The sequence below is a fragment of the Zootermopsis nevadensis genome, unplaced genomic scaffold, assembly GCF_977971745.1.
Source record: "Zootermopsis nevadensis isolate Lab colony 2312 unplaced genomic scaffold, Znev_1.0 Znev_ptg000012l, whole genome shotgun sequence".
Classification (NCBI taxonomy): Eukaryota; Metazoa; Arthropoda; class Insecta; order Blattodea; family Termopsidae; genus Zootermopsis; species Zootermopsis nevadensis.
The window spans coordinates 7,578,478-7,595,034 of NW_028259144.1; the positions used below are offsets into that span (position 1 = coordinate 7,578,478).

The 16,557-nt window shown below is 37.1% G+C and overlaps 1 protein-coding gene across 4 annotated transcripts in view; it reads right to left on the reverse strand.

Moving 5' to 3' along the window:
- Positions 1–16,557, reverse strand: part of LOC110826973 (uncharacterized) — a 311,187-nt gene that overhangs the window by 246,418 nt on the left and 48,212 nt on the right. Inside the window, exon 1 of one of the 4 annotated variants that reach the window (XM_022058151.2) lies at positions 7,132–7,149. The exons of the other annotated variants lie outside the window; for them this stretch is intronic. The gene's annotated coding sequence lies outside the window, so the exon portion shown is untranslated. Of the gene's footprint in view, positions 1–7,131; positions 7,150–16,557 lie in introns of those variants that run through there. 4 annotated transcript variants of the gene reach the window in all.

The window sequence follows — 16,557 nt, forward strand, 5'->3', positions numbered from 1 at the left end:
CTCACAGTAAAGTGAAAGAGGTATTTGATAAAACTTGTACTAAAATACAATATATAGAGTAGCTCAAAATTTGAAATAAATTGATTTTTCATAATTAGTTTTCATTTTCAGAAATAGAGGCTTGGTAAATTATTATATACCACTTTTCAGACCAGCAGCGTGCAACAATTGTTGAATTTTTTTTTATTATTATTTAGTGTTCTGTCTGACGACAGGTCCACATGAACAGGATCCTTCCATCCTTTTCTCGGACTGGGACCTGTTCATATACGTTCTTGGCAGATGATCCAGAAGTGGTTTGCCATTGCCTTCTTCTGTGTGTGAATGGAGTAATTGTTGGGATGCCACGGAGAAACCGGGGAAGCCCCCGGAGGAAAACTCCGTGTTGCCTAGACCACGGCCTTGCCCAACACAACTTATAAATTCGGGCACCGCCGGGAATCGAACCCGAGACCCCAGGATTACAAGGTCAGCGTTCTAACCGCTAGACCACCGTGGCGATAATTGTTGAATTACAAACAAACAATTGCTCGAATTTAGTGACGAAGAGAATTTTGAAGACATTTTAGCATCCGAAAGATTAGAGTGAATCTTGAACACCTTTTCACACACAAGATTCATCTGGCACAAGAATTAGAGGTAAGAAATCATGAAATGTGTATGTGAATTCGAGTTTCAGTTTATAAAATAATCATGTAAAATGAGAAATTAAAATATGAACCTTTTGCTTAGTACAATGTAGAAAATTACGTCGTACTAGAACATGGACTTCATACAGTCAATCACTGAAGCGTGTTCCAGAAATCCTACGGAATATGACATCGCAGAGCGTCGTGGCCGAGTATAATGACAGCTGAATATAATGCATATTAACTGCCATCCTTTAAACTACGCGAACTGCAAGCAAGAAACCTTTCCTGAGATGCTGATACTCGCCATCTCGTCAAGAAATTTCCTAGTCTTCTGCTGAAATTAAATGTTAAGTCCCACGTTTACAACAGTCCACCACTAAGCCCTAAATTCAGGTACTTGAATCCAGTAACACCACACCCATTTTCTATAACTACCATTTTAATATTATCCTCCAATCCTACCCTCCTTGGTCACCCAAATAACATTTCGTAATCAGTACTTATTATAAAGCCCCTCCTGTTCAATTTCCTCTGGCTTCCTGGTTTTAAACGTTCCCAGTCCTCAAGGGTTCATCCTTAGGGCGAAATATCAAGTTTTCTAACAACACAAAACAACAGGTTTTCTGCTCCCATCAGAACTTGGGCCGACGACCCGTTTCGAGCTAAATTATTTGGTCTCCCGGCTTTTCCGTGGGCGACCAACATCATCTTTTCTGTCAGATCCTTAAAATAAAGTTTTCCGCGTATATCAAAGAGGTAACATCCTGTTTGCAGTCTTCTTATATCTTTTTGCTTTCTTAAATTTCTTCGGCAATATAAACTACCCCTAGTAGTATGGTAATGTATGTAATCCTCAATTTCTGTCTCCTCGTCCCAGGACATAAGGATCTCATAAAACTCATTTGTGCAGCTTCCAAGAGTTTTTACCTTTTATTTTCTTAATATCCATTATTCACATACATATCGAAGTCTGAGTTTCTACACTATGTTATTTAAATGTTGATTTAGTACCAATCTTACGCTTCTCATAAAATTCCTCTTGATACATCCATTTAATTCATTACATTTTGCAAAGTAAAATTATAATCTCGTTTGTTTTAATCTTTACGTTTTCTTTATATAGGAGACGGTGAGATCGAAGTTACTTAACTATGAGGTAGCATGCTTTCCCAGAATTTAATCCGCTTCGAACTTCGTAAATGTAATTCTGACTTGTACATAACCCACAAAGTTCTTAACATAATCTCACTTTCGTACTTTAACATTTTTATACGTGTTTTTATTCACCTTTGGTCTCTATAAAGTCCACCTTCTGCTTCTTCTATTCTTCTTCTTCTTCTCCTCCTTCTTTGTCACCCCCTACATCCATGCCTGCCAACTGTCTTTATTAAACAGTTCATCGAACACTTTGTATAATTTCAAATACGTATTATTAGAAATATTTTCCAAATAATATTTAAATAATTATATTTATACATAATAATTATTTTACCATATTTATTACATATTTATTTCACATGCACAAGTCATAAACTTTCAATAAATTTCGCTCATTTATAATGTGGCAACCCGCTACTAAATAACACAGTGAGATGGCGGTGTTAAAAGTCTGAGAACACCTATTGTAAATGCTCAAATGTTTTTATGTATTCTTCTATGCTAAACATATTTCTTCGTATAAATCTGGCAGTCATAATTAATGCTTTGGTTACGACGGAGAAACAAATTAATAAACTCTGTAAACTACATCCTGTTTAACATGACAAGAAACAAGATACTAAAAAATATGAAAATACTTACAAGACCTTCATTAACTTTAATTCTAAAAAATAAAATAAAAATATATGCGCTGTTGTTCACGATAAACACTCTTGTACGTAAATAGTGAACAGACATTCAGTCACGTGTGGGGAAGCAAACAACTAAAACATGGATTAACGTTAACTAGAGTTTGTAAAGGCTTAACGTATAAAAACAAAAGAACGCTATTAGGCGTAAAGAAAAAAACAACAAAAATATACGTTGCAACAAGCAAACAAACAAACGTAGAACGCACAAAATAACAAAATTGTTTAAAGAGAAGGAAGGGGAGTGGGTCGGACAATAATATGGGAAAGCATCAGCAAACTAACACCCTCTGTTGCTAGCAGCACAAAGTAATGAATTCGCGGGTGTGACGAATATACGAGAGAGAGAGAGAGAGAGAGGCTTTAAATGAGAGGACGAGCTACGTGCAGCTGACGCGGCTAGGACAGCAAAGCCAGGAGGCGCTTTTGGCTTGCTTGTTTGCTTAATTATCTGCTAGACTCAAGTGTAGCTTACACCATACACATTCACACAGGCCATAATTACTGGCAAACCCTTCCTCTTTCCCTTTCTCCCTCTTCTTCCTCATTATCTCTCTCTGTTTCTCCTTCTCATTATCTATACGATGCTTCATTTTCTACCGTCGCCATGGTTTGCCTTGTTAAAATGCTTCTTGCAAGCTCCATGCTAATATATTCAATACGCTTTGATTGAAATTGTGTTGTGGGGAACAATAAGAATAGACTAAAGCTATCACAAGCCCAGTTAACTTAGTTCCACTAGATTTTTTGATACAAGCAGCGCCGTGTGAGTCAGCTCGTCAAAAGAGAAAAGCGAATTGTTATAAGATTAATTATAACTGTTGTTACAGCAGAACAGATGAAAAGCAAGAAATCAAAGAACTTCACTCGAATATGAAGCGAGAAAAGATGGCAGTTTGTAGGGGTCGCTACTGTGTTGTGTGGCTCACGTACTAAGGCTCGTAGTTCTCCGAGGTCCTTTTAGGAAGGTTACTCAAGCTATGGCCATTGTAGCGAGACTGTTTTGAATTAGCGATTCAACAGTGACCAAAGACAAGCCGCCACAGTTTTAAAACCGATGTGTGAGAACCAACAACAATGTTACATTTTTACATAACAATGAGTCATACAATGGCGAAAAGGCAATTGTGGGTTTATATTGTTTTAAAGTCGTCGCAGTAGTTTTTGGCCGGTGGAATTTTCAGCGGGAAGGCTAGGAGCGAGTCACTTGTGCGGTAGTATAATGCTGACTGCACCGAGGAGCTTATCACGCCCAAACAAAAGACATGCACTGACCGTGCCACCTCAGGTACACAGAGTAGGCCCGTCCGCCAGCTCCGCTAGCTTCAACGGCCAAAAACTACTGCGCCGACTATACCCGTATTAGTGCTTTGAAACACAAAATCCAAAGAAATAAAAATATTTAACAATTTACTTAATTGAGAAAATGAATAATTACGTGCTACAAATACAGATACTCGGAAGATAATGGCAGTACAAGAAAATATAGTTAATGAATATTACTGAAACAGGTAAATTTAGATACATTACTTAAAAGGTACAAAAAGGCAAAAGTGTTAGCGTTTTACCAGAAATTATTAAAGCGCTCTAACAGCTTGAACAACGTGCTTAATCAATGCACATGACATTCAAACTAAAATTGCAGCCAGACTTGAAAGATGGACAAACACAAAGACGAAACGTGTGATTCTGAATGAACATAACCAATAACTCCCTGGTAGCAGAAGCCGCAAGTTCAACACCGACAACACCAAAGCCTGCCACCGGCCACGATCCACGTCAGGTGAATTCCTGTCACCACGGCATGGCGCGTCCTCAGGTTATGGAGGTCAGCTGCGAATATACTGAATAAGCAGTCGCGGACAGCCGATAAGCGGTGGTCCTCCAGATTTGGGGTTTAGCGTAGGGCTAACAACCCTTAAATGTAAAAATGCTTTATGTTACGAACACAATACTAAATTAGGATGGATTGTACGGATTCTGAATGAGCATTATGCACAATAATAGAACACCAAGCATACACAGACAGACGTAACATTTGTCCCATCCAGCATCCATTGCAGTATGATACCGTAAACGGCCTCGAAATGACACCCCCAGACTTTCATGTCTTTGGGTACTTGAAGCTAAGCTTTATGCCTGTTACTTAGTCATTAACACATTTTATTTATTGTCCTGTTTACTTCACTGGCATCCTGAAGCTTAAACAGCGATCAAACCTAGTTATTACTTCTCATATTTTATTCTGAACGCAATTCATACTTAGTAAGTATGCCCTTCAGACAAAGTGCCCATTTATGTAAATTTTATCTTTTTTGTATATTTTTATTAGTTTTTGCATTTCTATTAATTAACAGCCATATACCCGCTTTAACCTACAACTAGTCATGTAACATTTGAATCGTGTGTCAGTGTAAACACCAAAGTATCAAAGTATTTTTGGTACACTAATTCAGAGAGAGATGGAACACAAATAAGACTTGAGATAATTAAGTAAAACTTCAGGACGCTAACGAGGTTTGCTTTCATCGTGTAACTAATGATGCTTACATTTCCTAACTAGCAAACGGTTTTCGACCCTTCTAACCTCTGGATCAAATACAACACCCCAATTAAACTTAAAATAAAGAGGAAACGCCCAGTTACTTAACAACGTTCAACGTATATAGGCGATTAAAATCATCGCACTTATCAAATTCTGATAAACGTGTTTAGTTATGCATCCCGATCACATTATTTAATTAAAAATTAATTAATAATTTGAGGTTCTCGTGGCGTTAAATATACTGATTTGAATCTTGTAAGTGTGAAGCCCTGTGAAATCGTCGTTATACACCAACGTTTCCAAGAAATATGTCTACATTTTCAGCCCTGAAAATAGAGGCAGCAAGTTCTTCAGAAACTTTTATATCCACCTGTAACTCCACATGGTTTCACTACATAAGTCCAAAATCGTCATCAGTAACTGAACGAACCATTTCATACTCGGGAGGTCCCTTATTTGAACGCTGGCCCGGAGAATTTCAACAAATTTGATATATTCATGTAAGAATTTGTAAATAAATTTATTATTTAACACAGTGAAACGTATTATTGAGATATCCAGGTCTGTCTTCGGCCGTCAAGCCCTGACATTTTGGGTCAATGCGAAGAATTACTTTCTGCAAAGCATTAACGTTTCCAAAACACGTAACCACACCCCTACATGCCACAAGCCATAGAGTCGTCTGAGCTATTCATACTGAGATCTAAGAGCGTTGCTCAAGAGACAATACTGTACAGCAAAAGAAAGAAAACAACATTACACATCCGTTACTTCGACAGTGAATAAGGAAGTCGTTGAATAACGTCATGTTCTGCAAAACACATCACGAGTCTAGTTCAGAATTCGGCGTGCAGCTAACACTTCACATATTGACCTATAGCTTAACCAGTATCAAGGTACAAAGATTCTTCAGAAAACTAATAAATTCCCTGTTTTTTTTGGGGGGAGGGGGGGCAGAAAAATTCAAAACTTAATCACCGGTCTATAAAATGCCTGAAATTGAGCCCTGAGTGTAAAACGTGGTCTCTCACATTAATGGAATAATACAGCTTGAAGGTAGTTTGAAATAAAAAGGCTCTGAAGAGAATATTTGGACCCAGCAAGATGTCAAATTAGAGGACGCTGGACACTTTATTGACGCTAATAAAATTCGGTGAAGTGTATAAATTTTGTAGCTCCTTCTATTAAATTTTCTAAAATTACGCAATTTTCTTAATCCTCATCGAAATTAATTTCCGTTAAGTAGAAATATTTTCTTCAGTGCAATGTCCTCTAACACTTAAAATATAAAGTTAAATTGTTCTTTTGGACTTTGTACATCTTCAAAATTACAAAATTACGTCTCAAAACCCGGATTCTGCTTTCATCAGATAAAGAAATAAATGGGTGAAAAATCTGTTAGTCGCTCTGACTGAGCTAGTATCAGACCCCTTAATAAATTAAAACAAAATTCATCTTTCAAAACGTAATTTTATAATTCAGACAATAAACAAAACACAACACATAATTCATCAGAAACCTATAAATTTCGACCTTAAAAATGTTTTATTTTTAAGTTCGATATGGAGTTTAACTCAACATTTAATATAACAATTTAGTACATTTTAATCCTTATGTCTTGTTATAATGAAAATAGGTTAATATTAATAAATCCATTGAAACAAATAAGAAACAAATGTGTAATATATAATTATTGATTTACCTTCCGTCTTATCACATTTCCTTTATTTATTTTCTCGTTAAAGCCTGTGGTAAAGCTAAAAATATCCGCCAGTGTAATGACACAGGAATTAGGTTTTTTCTACATGTAATCATACATAACTAGCAGAGTACCCCATATTCTAATACACAGTACAGAAGCTATGTTGGCTATTATTCGTGCAGGGCTTACTAATTACTTCAACCCACCCCTCATCCTAAGGAAGGGGGAGGGTTGAATATCAGAACAATCAGCCATTACCCTGAAACACCCAAAGCTCGACCACGCGCCATTTGTAATTACAGAAAGCTCACACGCTTGGCCATGTAGCAAGGAAATGGAGCAGTAATTACTAAAAGGATTTAATGCTGACACCGAAGAGAGGCCAGAAGCCAGCACTTCACTCACCTGAACACACGCAACTTGTCAGAGACCCACTGGGACCAACCCAAGAAATCCTGTATACAAATAAGGAGATAAGAACAAAGGTTGGATGAAAAACTTTTAAAGAGAAAGCTGTGTTAAACTTGTGCTTGGATTTATTAGAAAAATGTTTAGTACCTTAAATGGATAACAAACACTATTTAAAATTATATCCAGTCAATTTAAGCATAAAAGGTTTTTTTTACGAATGTTTCAGAGGTCCTTGGAGCCTCCATCATCAGGACATGTAAACTCAGACCTGTGTTAAAACTGACAATATGAAGGCCAACTCCTTTCTCTTACGAAGTACGAACCAAAAGACGTTTGTAGAACTATGGTGTCTTTTAACTTTATTTCCACTTTACCGATGTCAGGGTTTAATATTACGTTCACCGCACATAGGGATTCATTTCTCTTCACCCTCTGACATCCATTTTCATTCCCTTACATTGGTAAATGCATATATATATATTTTTAATAACATTTTTCTCACACCCTGTTTCTTTTCATTCCGCGTCTTGTATTTTTAACGACATACAGGAAGGGATGTAAATTAGTGCAAATTAAATCGAAAATATGGAGAAAAGAATCCTACCATTCTCTTCGTTCGTTCAGGAGAGGGGAGGGTGTGGATGAGGGGGAGCACAGTGATCTAATTAAGATAGGAGAACCCTGACGTGAAACCACGGCGGACTCAATACAAGTTCCATTTTAGGTTGTTTTTTTTTTTTGAAACGGATCTATCTATCTCTCTCTCTCTCTATTTTCAGGCGCCCCTGGTGGTGGGATAGAGCATCCCGCACCCCTTGGTAACGTGACGGTGATATTTTCCTGGTCGACACAAGACCAAAGTCCTTTGTAACGGGGCCTTTTACATTAACACGTCACTCAGTTGAAAACACTCTCGCAGGAGACAAAACAAAGCCAGGGAAACGAACATAATGTGTTCATCAGAGGTTCTTAACCCAAAAACCCAACGTATCTCTGAAACAAACTGCGTTTAAAACGCCACGAAAGCGCATAAGAAAGTCAAGGTCAAGTACCATGAATTTTTAATTCTACTATAGATAGAGACAGTTGGAGTGTTTCTGTCTCCGATCACTTCACTCAAGGCAAAGAGCCTCCTGGTAGAAAATGGGTACGACGTCAGCTATGACACAGGGCCCGTCTTGACTCTGTGAGATTTGAAGTTTCCACGGTGGTAAAACCTCTGAAGATAAAGACAGTATGTTCTTCAGAAACGTCAGCATACACCGACGGGTCTACGCAGCGCCAAAATATCATAAAAACAAATCTGTCCCTAAAGGGAATCAAACTACGGTCATTTAGAAATACAAAATTACATTTCTGACTGAAATATCTCGGTTTATATCACAAACTGTAACGCATTATTAGCAACTAAACCTGCTGAGGTAAGATTTAAGAGCTATTATTGAGGTTTAAGCACCTCTGAAATATCGGTATACTTCTACTAGACTACATGACGCAACATCTCAGAAGACATATCATCCTCACATCGGGCCATTTCCTGCCTCAACATTTTTATATAAAAGACTTTGAGATACTGAAATTAGTGTCATTTTGAATCCAAATAATTTCGAAAACAATATTCTACAAAGATAAAATGACGTCATTGACTGCACCGTATTCAACAACGCACTCCAGTACTTTTCAATGTTACGATTTGCGATATTTAATTTAGCAATGTTTTGATTAAAATGATACTACAATTGTACCAACTTTCGCTTTTCGTCTCTTATGTGATAATACCAAGACTAAAACATAAGAAAACCGTGATTTTATATATTGTTTTGTAAGGCTATGAAAGATGGTATCTCGCGCTCGAGATAGAGGATTTTAAGATCGGGATACAAAGGGAAATATTTTATACCTAAAAAAGGCGAAGACAAATTTAATAGGAATCGTAATCTATTATTTAGCTAATATTTAGTACACATGGAAAACATGAGAACTGTGCAAATTTTTGGCAAACCTGGAAAGAAAACACCACAAAAGAATTTTATGTGTAAATTGGGTATAATATTAAAATGTATCTTAAATTAAGATATCAGAAAATGGATTGGATTCATATGGCTTATTATAGAGATCAGTGGCAAATTATTTTGAACATTTTATTGGATTACTTAATAGATTCTATATAAAAAAATAGGAAGTCCATGACTAGAAGAGCAACTGTTAGCTTTCAAGAAGGCTCTGCTCTATGGCTTAATAGGAATGTGTGCACTTTTGAAAAATATAAATGAATAATTAACTTGAATTAATTATTAATTTATAGTAAATTTTCTTCGGCAGCATTCGAATAAATGTAGACGTTGTTCAGTTCATTGAAATTTTTTGTAAAACGTGAGAGGTATTTCTAGACACCCTATAAAACGTTTCTACAGTTCGCATATCGTAAACAGCATCCAGACGTTCTTTACTTAATAAAACACATGAATGAAGCATTGCGTTTCATTATTTTCAAAGGTGATGTATAGTGCCACATGAAAGCCATAGAAAAACGAATCGTGACTTGAAATAAACACAAATAAGTCACTAAGGGCTTCACACATTTACAGGGGTATTCAAAATAACGTTCACATATCACATAATTCATATTTAATTAAGGACACCACAAATAAATTTAAAGACAACCGGTAGAAGAAAACCACGGAAAATTATCTCATATCAAACACGTAACTTTCATAAACAGACATTTTCCAAAAACACGCAAGAACATAGAAGTCACTTACTTCAACAAATATTTCGGACGGGGCAAGGGTTGTATTATTTTAATTAATTAATTTTCTGGTGCTAGATTCAACGCGACTAATACCACAGTAATTAACACGATTCTAAGCCAGTTTTATTCATGTTACATCCCAAGAACCTGACTCTCTTTTGTCAAATCTAATACCTCTGTTACTCTTGGACTTCCACGATACTGTATTCTCTACTAAAATACTGTGCGTTCTTAATGTTTCCACACCCAAAGTTGCATGTTCACCTGATCGTAACCTTCCTAAAATACCAGATAATATATTTAATTAACAGTTCCAAATGTAACGTTATATGGTCCTACGATAAGCTGGTAGCTGTCCCCGTCGGCCGAATTATCACTCCCCCGATACTCGGGTCAAAACTTCAATCCTGTTTACGGGGCAGTCAGATCTAAATGTCGATTTCTGCTTTCAATCCTTCCGATAAGAACAAGCAATGTTTCTTTGATTTATAGTCCTTTGTCTCCCTGTCTCCCAGTCTAAAAACTTAAAGAATAAAATATTCTGAACAAGTTTACCCATTGTTTTGTATGGTTATGAAACGCTGATCTATCACGTGATGTGAAGAACTCAAAGATGAAGAATATTTAGGCAGAAAGGATATAAAGTTAAAATAGAATGGACAAAAAACTATATATTAGATATATGAGATGAGCATCCAGTAGCTGTTGAAACACCGCGTGGCGTTGGTCACAAGACAAGAAAAGTGGTGTGTCTGCTTGCAGTACGCTTGTCTTCCTCCGGCTGTACCCGATCTTACACAATAGCGTCACCGTCTCCCGATATTAGACACCCCCCCCCCCCAACCAGACCAGCCCGAGGCCTCACCCCATCTTACTTCGCTCACCGCATAATGCCAACCACGCCTCGACTAGGCCCTTTAATGAGAAATTTTCACTTCGATAATTTTTCCATTAACTCGGGTTGTAACCTCTATTAGCAGAAGCAATGTGAGCAGCTCTCTTTATGCTTTACACTATAAGGCAGAGGGGTGAAGGAGGGGTAGAATCTAAAGGCAGAGTCACACTCGATTCAAATCGACTTTATACCCCGCCATGAGCCCTCGGACTAGCGGAAACCTCTTTTAGACACCACGGACATTTACTGGTAGTCCGCATTGGTGTGTGACATTGACGGTAAATAAACCTCAAATCATCCGTGGACAAAGACAGACGCGTTTCCTAACGCGGTTGATCTTTGTTCAAACAATAGGACTGCAGGTTCAGATCCTGATAAGGACATGCATATATGTCCTCGACTTTCTACACTGTCATCAGCTTCCTTTGCGACGCAACGGTGACCCCGTGCGGCGGCAACTACCAAATTAAACATTCACAAGCTGACAACACCCAACGCTGTACCGACGTTTCGGAGGAATTTCACTTCCATATCCAGATCACTCAAATATGATATATTTATCAAGTATACAAGAACCAGACATTGGCCCCTATACTGAGGTAGGTAAATCCAATCTACAACCTCAAACCTTGTTTGAAGACAACAGTCTTCTGGGTTGTAGTGCAACGTAATCTGGCAGACGTTTACAGATGTTTCTGAGGTACATACTGCCTTCATTATCAGGGCAATCTGTAAAGGTGAGTGTTCTACGTTACCCGCATTTCATGTGTTTATCGTGAAGATGGAGACGGGAGGCACCTCTAAAATGTCTATAAACTGCTACAACAACAACAACAACCCAGATGCAAAAAAATTTCGTGAGAACCTCAAATTTCACAACTTGTGGAAAATTATGTAGACCTACATGCTCATGTTCACGTTTAATATAAAGACTAAAATAAATACGAACCAATTAATTTTACGTCGAATTAATACTGAAACTGACAAAATTTATAGAACACTCTTTCACGGAATTCAACAAAAACTGTGTAAAGAGTCGATTCGCACCAGAATTGTTAGAATAACTGCAAAAGTAGTGGCAGAAAAGTCCAGTTTCAAATAACCATCGTATTTCACTAAAGTTAAAAAAAAATTAATTCGATATTCACGATAACTCGCATATCGCTGTGTCAAACAATGGTGAATCCCACACATACAGCCCTCTCAAATAACAAAGCAATGAAAACATTGGATTGAAATAAATTAATCACTATAGCATATCCCATTACATTAGCGAACATTTTTTAATACATGTCATCAGCTCAAACCATAATTTTTATGACCCACAAAATTATCCACGTAATGCTACATCGTTCCAACCTAACAGTTTCAACACTTTATAATGAACTCATTGGAATATTTAATTAATACCGGTGAGTGTGAGGGTGGGTGAGTTGCAGTAATTTAATATTTTAAGTCGATTAATGGATAACAATTATTGATTAAAATTGATTAAGTGTTTGATGACGATGAAAATTCCACCCGATAAAGGTACCATCATATATAATATTGGAATATCTATCGGTTATTGAATATCTGTAATGCTTCATATTTTAATACGTTTTTATTGTAAGTGGTAAAAAAATAGGGGGAAAATAATAATCGATAATTTTAAAATCTGTGCTCTTTTGAGACGGAGGTGACGTAATAGATTTTGCTGTTACAATCGTCTGATGATCATAATATTTTCTTGTTTTCAGTAACAGTTTTTAAAATGACGCTTTAGTATGTTAATAAATACAAATCTTAAGATGTTCTGGTCGATATTAATATTCACCACAATGGGTTTCAGCAAAATATCTGCGTTGGTCAACTAGAATGAGCGTTTAACGTGATCAATTTTAAAGAAATAGAAGATATATAATAATACATTATTTGTGATGATACGTTAAATAAAGAGTTTCAAAAAAATTTGTTCTTAATTACTGACTAACTAATTATTTTCCTTACAATTTCTAAAATCAGAAGTAATATTTGTTGCAAATAGGCACGTTCCATATTCTGTATTTCTTTGTTTGTTTAACTGTTCGTTGCATTCTTACGAAAAAATGCATGTATGTAAGCCCGTAACAAAATAATCTTTACGAAAATGACAGCTTTCAGTCTGAAACATTTCTTAATTTACTCAGAACTTATAAAAATGGGAATGTATTCTTGCTAAATAAGAAACAAACATTACAATTTTTTAGCAAGCAAGTATTAACACAAACGGACATAAGATCACATAACAGTTAAATCGACTTCCGTGCTGAGAAAATTTTCATTAAGATACTAGAAGCAGCAGAAATAACATTTATATGAATTTTACTCGGTATTACAAATAAAAATCAACAAAACATACGCTTTGAAGACACATTAAACATTCAAAACATCTGTGAAACTAAAGCGTAGGCTACTAAAAGGTTGGCTGTAACATACAAGACCCTACGGGTAGAGTGTCATTAAATCACTAGTTGTAAATGGGAGGATAATATTAAAACGGATGTTAGAAAAATAGGGTTCGGGACTGGATTCATCTGGCTGAGGATAAATACCGGCGGCTGGATCTTGTGAACATGGTTAATAAATTTTTTTGGCTGCGTAAAAGACGGGGAATTTATTCACTAACAGAGCATTAAATCAGTTTTAAATAACTCTACTCTACGGAGTTTAGTTAATGAAATGAAAGTGGAAAGTTATAGTAAATTAAAGTAAGAAATAATCTCATGTCAAATCTGTACCGTACGTACGTCATAAGTACTCAGCAATGTAATGAATCATTTTCTGCAAAATGTTAAACCGTCCACGTAGGCAGATTCATAACAGACGAATTTGACATAAAGCAAAAACCCAATATTCTACGACACACCCGCCCTGAACTTTGGGTCTCATAAGCCCTTCTTTACCAGTGCTGCCATCTTTCACTTCCCCTTCTTTAGTGTTATGAAATGTTTATCAAAATATCAATTAAGAGGGTGTCAATGCGTGTGTGTGGAGCGTCAAAGAAATTTCATCAAGACTTGGGACTTTGTAGGGGTCGTTGGACGTTCAAATACGTTTATTACGGCTGTAGAAGCATTTTGGGGGTTGGGGGGGTTGGAATCTGAGGAAAAGGAGGGTGAATAGCTGTCTCATATTATTTTCAACCATTTTTTCCCTGTGTATCTCCTCCTTTTACACTCTCTTGTTCTATTCCGTTCTGAAACTCTCTTACTCACTGACGATGCGATCTATAACACGCTTTCATTTTCCGAAGCCATTCTTCCGGCCTGGGAAACCGCAGCACACAAAAGCTGATAAAAATCTGTAATACTCTAAACCAAACTAAACCAACGAACGGAGAGGGGAGACGATGAAACACACACAAAAAACATATATAAAAATTCGATTTCACAAAAATCGGAAGTTGAAAAAGCAAGCGGATCTATTTTTTGAAAGCTCATGACAAAGATACCCAACTACACATCCCCCGGAATGGATGAGGTTTCCAGGCGTAAAAAATTATTGATGTATCGGGTTACATCTATCCCCCCCTATCAAATCCTTGGAGTGTAGGGTTTGTGAAGAACATTTAAGAGGATTTAATCGAACTGTAATGTGTAACTGATATATACGTTGTGGAAAGGTAGCGGTCTTTGAAAAATATATCTGCATACAGTTCGCGCGTAACATTTTCTGTATTTCTATCCCCTAAACGGGGTTCAAAAGACCACCATAATATCCGTATAATAAGCAATATTCTTTGGTTAAGTAATCATTTGTTAATATGGGATTTTGGGCCTTATGTGATAATATTTATTAATGTGTGTGTTGTTACAACTGTTTCCATGGTATAGTGATTATTTGCTGTTTAGGGATTTTCGGCTTTAAGGGATATTGTAACTGTTGTCATAGCAATACATAGAATCACATTAAATCGTACTATATTATTTAATTAAGAAAATACAAGTAATAATAATGTATTTTAATACATCATTAATTATTGTTAGTTTTGTTATGGTGGTTTGTGGAAAAATAAAATGAAACAAAAGACAGTAAGATAATTTAAAATATTTTTGGCGATCATGTTACGTCATAACCATGATCATTTTTCTTTGACATTGTATACCCGTGGGATCCAGATTACGTCTGTTCAAGTCCAACTGAGTGGCGAACTTCCCCTTTTCCGACCTTATAACGGAAAGAAATCCACTTTCCGAAACGTTCTATTTGAAAAAAACTAAATGACGATAGAAAATGTCCAAAAGAAAATCATATTCTGGGAATAATGAAGTTTTGCAACGCACGTAACATATGTAGTCGAATTTGTTTAGTATTCATATACGTAAAATGACAGTCTAACCCAATGAAGTGCAGTCTCATTGAGAAGCTGACAGTCGCTCAGATGGAACACGCATGTTTATTGCCGTCTTACAATAAACCGCCATTTGGTACTGTGTTGAATCATGTGAATTCAGTCTCGCCTTTATTTATTTAAACAATTTTAATATAATCCTACCATCTATGACCAAGTCTTTGAAATTTTCTTTCATTAAATTTTCCAGACATAACTTTGTGTGCATTTTAATATCTCCCACGCGTGATATAACTACATCTGCCCACAATTAAAGATTTCTAAGGGGGACATTTTAAAAAAAATAAGTAGTCCCGCTACACGCCATGTAGATCGATTGGGGGAGAGGTGGTATAGCTCCTACTCATTCCTGACCTCGGCACTAGATGGGGTGAGTCAGAATCACGCCCCGACCGCGCTTTACCCCCGGGAAAGGACCCCGGTACCCATTGGACAGGAGGCTGGGTGGACCCTGGACGCAGAGGCTAAAGGAAAAATCCTCTGTCCCCGTCCGGGGGGGGGGGGGGGGGCATTTGTAGCTACGTCAATAAGAAATGCAAAATATCTGTGTAGCATACAAATAATTAGATATACCGATGGCGTGTTTGGCTTCAATATTTTTCCACTTCTAAAAGCCGTCTCTGCCCGGCTTAAATTTCATTTAAGTTACAGGCCTACACCTACAGATTTAGGATCCATATGAAGCAAAATCCTACAAATCCTGTCCAGTGACAAAGGAAAACAGAGCAAATCTCTACCCTATAGAAATGATCTAAAACTTCATCAAGAACTTTTTTATTATCCATTCTCCATCTGTAGACAAAATAAAAGACGAAGAAATTTACATATCTACAAAAATTGCACGGATTTCACTTTGCCTCCTGCTTTATCTCATTCTCTCTCCCGCCTTCCACTTACTTTTCCCTATTTGTACGTTCCCTTGATTAGAGTCAACAAGAAGATGGGGTATAGAATTTGGCGTGAGGCGGGTGGCGGCTTGTAGGTGCTTCATTTACGTCGTCTTATTCAGATAACTCCTAGAGTTCAATTTCCTGAGGCGTGTGGGTCTCGGGGCCGAAGGGAACAGCAGACACTTCCATCTACAACCCTTGCAGAACTACCCTCCCCTCTCCCCTCCTCTAAAACTTTACCCCTCCCTCACATCACTCTAAATTCTGAAAGCACCATCCAGTCTCCAATTAAGCTTAGGAGGTGCGTATTGTGTACTCAGGATTCAGGAAATTCCCATCAAAACCCATCTTTCGTAATTAATACACGATACCGTAATAACTAAACTATGCATAAACTCAGGAGCCTTCTGAACACTGGAGCTGCCTTACCCTTACTGTTGACATTTGAAAGTCATCAGCACCCTTCATGTCATGGTTATGTAGATCCCCGCGACATTTCAGCAGGAGGTGG